Source organism: Triticum dicoccoides, chromosome 5B, assembly GCF_002162155.2.
Source record: "Triticum dicoccoides isolate Atlit2015 ecotype Zavitan chromosome 5B, WEW_v2.0, whole genome shotgun sequence".
Lineage (NCBI taxonomy): Eukaryota > Viridiplantae > Streptophyta > Magnoliopsida > Poales > Poaceae > Triticum > Triticum dicoccoides.
Window position 1 is genome coordinate 207,475,182 of NC_041389.1, and position 5,829 is coordinate 207,481,010.

The following is a 5,829-nucleotide window of genomic DNA, read 5'->3' on the forward strand; positions in this document are numbered from 1 at the left end:
TTTGTTCCGATGGTTTTGTGACGAGAACATTGTTCTTGGTGCCTCCTGTCTTTAGGGGTTGTGGCAGTGTCCCGGGGAGTTGAGCTCCGAGGTGTTGTCGTCACAATTTCATCGTTGCAATTCTGGTATACTTGAGATATGTTCGCCGACATCGAAAATCTCTTTTATGCAGTTCGTTGGTGAGATAACCTCGACGCCACCCAGTACTGGGGCGGGAGTTCGGGAGTATCGCCATAACTTGTATAACGGATGCTTTTCGAAGGTTGAGGTAGATGGTTTCCGAAGTTTTCCTGGTTATGTGTTGAAGGATGGATACAGCTGGATGTAGGATTTGCTAGTTTGGGTGAGATATTGTGCTTCCCCTGTATCCCCAACACCTGATTGCATAACCAGAAAGGTTCGGGAATTTCATAGGTGGGAATTCTAGTAGCTCTAGTTCTTCTTCCACGGATATTGGTTTGAGATTGGGATTTCTTACCGATTATTCGTTCTTGATCGTACCTTGTTGTATTATTTCTCTACCTTAAATTCTTCGTGGCTTCTCAATTTATGGATATGTGACCACTTCAAGAGAAATTCATTCGTTCATTCTGTTCGGATGTGAAGACTATATGTTGCAATTTTTCATTCCGTTGGATTCAGCTTCTATATTGTTGTCTATCAATGTGCTAATGGTGGTCAACCTCTTCAGGATGGCTCCTCCAACGCGCACGACTCCGAATCCTAATCCGCCTCCACCTCCGCCTCCTCCGGAAGCATGGCAAGCTGTGATGGCCGCTACTAATGCAAACACACAGTTGATCATGCAAATCCTTCAAGAGCGCAATCAAGGCAGTCAAGGGAATCAAGGCCACAATCAGCACCACTTTGCTACTCTGAACCAGTTCCTTGCTAATGGCCCAAAGACGTTCAGCGGTTGTGTTGAGGCTACCGATGCTGACGATTGGCTAGTGGATCTGGGCAAGCATTTTGAATGTAGCAACGTCAGGCCTGAAGATTTCGTCAAGTTCGCTTCTTTCCAGCTCAAAGATCAGGCTGCAGAGTGGTTCCAGCAGTACAAGGATTCCAGAGGTGGACGTCTGATCACTTGGGACGATTTCCGTCAAGATTTCCGCGCTCATCACATCCCTCAAAGTGTGGTTGAGAGTAAGCGTCAGGAATTCCGCAATCTGAAGCAAGGCTCTTTGTCTGTCTATGACTACAACAAGTTGTTCCAGAAGCTCGCCCGTTTTGCCAAGCAGGATGTTCCTGACGAGAAGAGCATGATCTATCAGTTCAAGGGTGGTCTTCGTGAGGAAATTCAGCTCGCTCTTGTCCTCTTTGAGCCGTTGAGATACGATGAGTTCTACAACATGGCACTGAAGCAAGAGGCTGCTCAGATAAGGTGTGATGCTTCCAGGAAGCGTGCCAGAGATGTTACTCCTTCTTCCTCTACTCAAGTGGTCAAGCAGCAGAAGTATTGGCTTCCTCCTCCTCCGTTTTGTCAGCCGTATCAGCAGAAGAGCAAAGGTGGCAGTGGTTTCTCCCACCCACCCAACCCAGGCTTTCAGAACAAGGCTTCGTCTCAAGCGCCAAGACCGAGTGCTCCGTATCACCGTCCGCTTTCAGAGGTCACGTGCAACAAGTGCCAACAGAAGGGTCACTATGCCAACAAGTGTACCAACCAGAGGCGTCTTCCTCCTCCTCCTCCTGTCAGATCGGCAAGTACAGCGGTGGTCAAGCACAATCCCAAGCACGCCAAGGTCAATATGGTGAATGCAGCTCAGGCTGAGGATTCTTCAGATGTGATCATGGGTAACCTTCCTGTTAATGATATTCCTGCAAAAGTTCTTTTTGACTCTGGTGCATCGCATTCCTTCATGTCATTTCCATTTGCATCGGAGAACAATTTTAGCACTAGGGCATTACCTAGAGCTATGCAAGTCGTCTCTCCAGCTAAGCGACTAAGTTACAGTATGGAGGTGCCGGATATTTCAATCTTGATGGGTGATTTCAAGTTTCTTGCTTCTCCTATGGTTCTTGGCAACTCGGATATCGATCTTATTCTCGGGATGGACTGGCTCTCTAAGCATAAAGCTCAGCTTGATTGTGCAGCCAGGCAGATTCAACTGACTCATTCGTCTGAGGATGTCATTGTCTTTGCCGCTCGGGATAATTCCATCCGGTTGTTTTCTCTCAATGAGAAGGGTGAATTGGATGCTATTTCGCAGATTCCGGTTGTTTGTGAGTATCAAGACGTCTTTCCAGAAGAACTTCCAGGGATGCCTCCGCACCGGCCAGTTGAATTTGTTATTGAACTTGAGCCCGGTACGGAACCTGTGTGCAAACGTCCCTACAAGCTCGGCCCTGAAGAGTTGAAGGAGTTGAAGAAACAACTCGATGAGCAAGAAAGATTGGGTCTCATTCGGCCTAGTACTTCTCCGTGGGGTTGTGGTGTTCTTTTTGTGAAGAAGAAGGATGGATCGAGTCGACTTTGTGTTGATTACCGTCCAGTAAACAAGAAGACCATCAAGAACAAATACCCACTTCCCAACATCAATGAGCTATTCGAACAACTCAAAGGTGCTCAAGTATTCTCCAAGCTTGATCTCCGTATGGGTTATCATCAGATTCGTATTCGTGAGCAAGATATTCCCAACACGGCGTTCAGAACAAGCTTTGGTTCATATGAATACACCGTCATGTCTTTTGGCCTCGCCAACGCTCCTCCGACGTTCTCTCGCATGATGAACTTCATCTTCAACCCCTACACCAATGAATTTGTTTTGGTCTATCTCGACGACATTCTGGTTTTCTCGAAGAACAAGGAAGATCATGCCAAGCACTTGCGTTTGGTTCTTGACAAGCTCAGAGAACATAAGTTCTACGCCAAGTTCTTCAAGTGTGAATTTTGGCTCGATGAGGTTCTTTATCTTGGTCATATCATCTCTGCCAAGGGCATTTCCGTGAATCCTGAGAAGGTGTCCGCAATTGTGAATTGGGAACCTCCTCAGAACGTGAAGCAACTCCGCAGTTTTCTCGGTCTCGCAAGCTATTGCAGAAGATTCGTTGAAAACTTTTCTAAGATCGCCAAGCCTCTCTCAAATCTTCTTCAGAAGCACGTCAAGTACGTTTGGTCTCCGGAGTGTGATATTGCTTTCAACACTTTGAAAGAGAAATTGATCACTGCTCCAGTTCTGACTCCGCCTGATGAAACCAAGCCGTACCAGGTCTTTTGTGATGCCTCTCTCCAAGGTCTCGGTGCTGTACTGATGCAAGAGAAGAAAGTTGTTGCTTATACCTCTCGTCAGTTGAAACCTAATGAGAAGAACTACCCCACTCATGATCTCGAGTTGGCGGCAGTTGTGCACGCTTTGTTGACTTGGAGACATCTTCTATTGGGAAGGAAAGTGGATATTTTCACTGATCACAAGAGTCTCAAGTACATCTTCACTCAGCCTAATCTCAACCTCAGGCAGACTCGATGGGTCGAAATGATTCAAGAGTACAATCCGAGTATCGAGTATACTCCAGGCAAGGCTAATGTGATTGCTGACGCTTTGAGCAGAAAAGCATATTGCAACAGTCTGATTCTCAAGCCTTATCAACCCGAGCTTTGTGAAGCTTTCCGCAAACTTAATCTGCAAGTTGTTCCTCAAGGTTTCCTCGCCAACCTTCAAGTCTCTCCTACCTTAGAAGACCAGATTCGCCAAGCCCAACTTCTTGATGCTATGGTGAAAAAGGTGAAGATTGGTATTGCAAAGAGTCAGTCCAAGTACAAGTGCTTCCGACTTGATGACAAGGACACTCTCTTCTTCGAGGATCGAATTGTTGTGCCCAAAGGTGAGCTCCGTAAGGTGATCATGAACGAGGCTCACAACTCTCTCCTCTCCATCCACCCTGGTAGTACGAAGATGTATCAGGATCTCAAGCAAGCTTATTGGTGGACTCGAATGAAGCGCGAGATCGCTCAATTCATGAACGAATGTGATGTCTGCAGAAGAGTGAAGGCAGAACACCAAAGGCCAGCTGGTCTCCTCCAACCTCTTGCCATTCCAGAATGGAAGTTTGACCACATTGAAATGGACTTCGTGACTGGGTTTCCAAAGTCCAAGCGTGGCAATGATGCTATATTTGTTGTCATCGACAAGCTCACCAAAGTGGCTCATTTTCTGCCTATCAAAGAGTCAATCACTGCAGCTCAATTGGCGGAACTCTATACCTCTCGCATTGTCTCTCTGCACGGTATTCCTCAAGTGATATCTTCAGACCGTGGCAGCATCTTTACCTCCAAGTTTTGGGATTCTTTTCAGAAAGCCATGGGCACCAACATCCGCTTCAGCACAGCTTTCCATCCTCAAACGAGCGGTCAAGTCGAGCGTGTCAACCAAATTCTTGAAGATATGCTCAGGGCTTGTGTGATCTCCTTCGGCATGAAGTGGGAGGATTGTCTTCCTTATGCTGAATTCTCGTACAACAACAGCTTTCAAGCAAGTTCGGGCAAGGCCCCCTTTGAAATTCTGTATGGCAGGAAGTGCCGTACCCCTCTCGACTGGTCTGAAACCGGTGAACGTCAGCTGCTGGGTAATGACTTAATCACAGAAGCAGAAGAAATGTGCAAAGTCATTCGTGATAACCTCAAAGCAGCCCAGTCCCGCCAGAAGAGCTACTATGATAGTAAGCACCGTGATCTGGCTTTCGAGATCGGAGATCATGTTTACCTCCACGTCTCTCCTATGAAAGGTACTCGTCGCTTCGGTATCAAAGGGAAGCTTGCCCCTAGATACGTGGGACCTTTCAGGATTGTCAGCAAGAGAGGCGACCTCGCCTATCAACTCGAGCTTCCTTCAAACTTTGCAAATGTTCATGATGTGTTCCATGTCTCTCAGCTTCGAAAGTGCTTCAAGACTCCTGACCGCACCGTCAACTTCGAGGACATTGAGCTCCAAGAAGATCTCTCTTATCGTGAGCACCCAGTTGCTATGCTTGAAGAGACTGAACGCAAGACTCGCAACAAGTCAATAAAATTTCTCAAAGTCAGGTGGTCACACCATTCCGACCGTGAAGCTACCTGGGAACGCGAGGATCACCTCTGTTCTGAGTACCCGGAGTTCTTTCAGTCCTAGATCTCGGGACGAGATCTTTTCGTAGTGGTGGAGTGTTGTAACGCCCCAGATATACTTTCCATATTTGTACTCCAACTCTTGCCGTCTCCGGCGCTAAGTTATATTTATTTCTCGGGTTGGGTCTTTGTCTCCGTGTGTTGTTTTTCTTTTTCGTGCATCTCTTATCATGTCATCACGTGCATTGCATTTGCATACATGTTCATCTCATGCATTCGAGCATTTTCCCCGTTGTCCGTTTTGCATTCCGGCGCTTCGTTCTCCTCCGGTGGTCATTTCTAGTCTTCTTTCGTGTGTGGGGTTTAAACATTTCCGGATTGGTCCGAGACTTGCCAAGTGGCCTTGGTTTACTACCGGTAGACCGCTTGTCAAGTTTCGTATCATTTGGACTTCGTTTGATACTCCAACGGTTAACCGAGGGACCGAAAAGGCCTCGTGTGTGTTGCAGCCCAACACCCCCCCAAATTTGGCCCAAAACCCACCAAACTCTGCTCCTTGTCCTAGAGCGTTCGATCACGATCGTGTGGGCGAAAATCGCACCTCATTTGGACTCTCCTAGCTCCCTCTATGCCTATTTATACCCCCTCCATTCGGATCTCTTCTTCCCCCGTCCGAAATCCTAGTTAAAAAAAAACAGATCCCTCTTCCCCGCGCCGGGCCGGACGTGTCCGCCCCGCCGCCGCACCCACTCACGCGCCGCCACGTGGGCGCGCGCCCACTTCGCCGC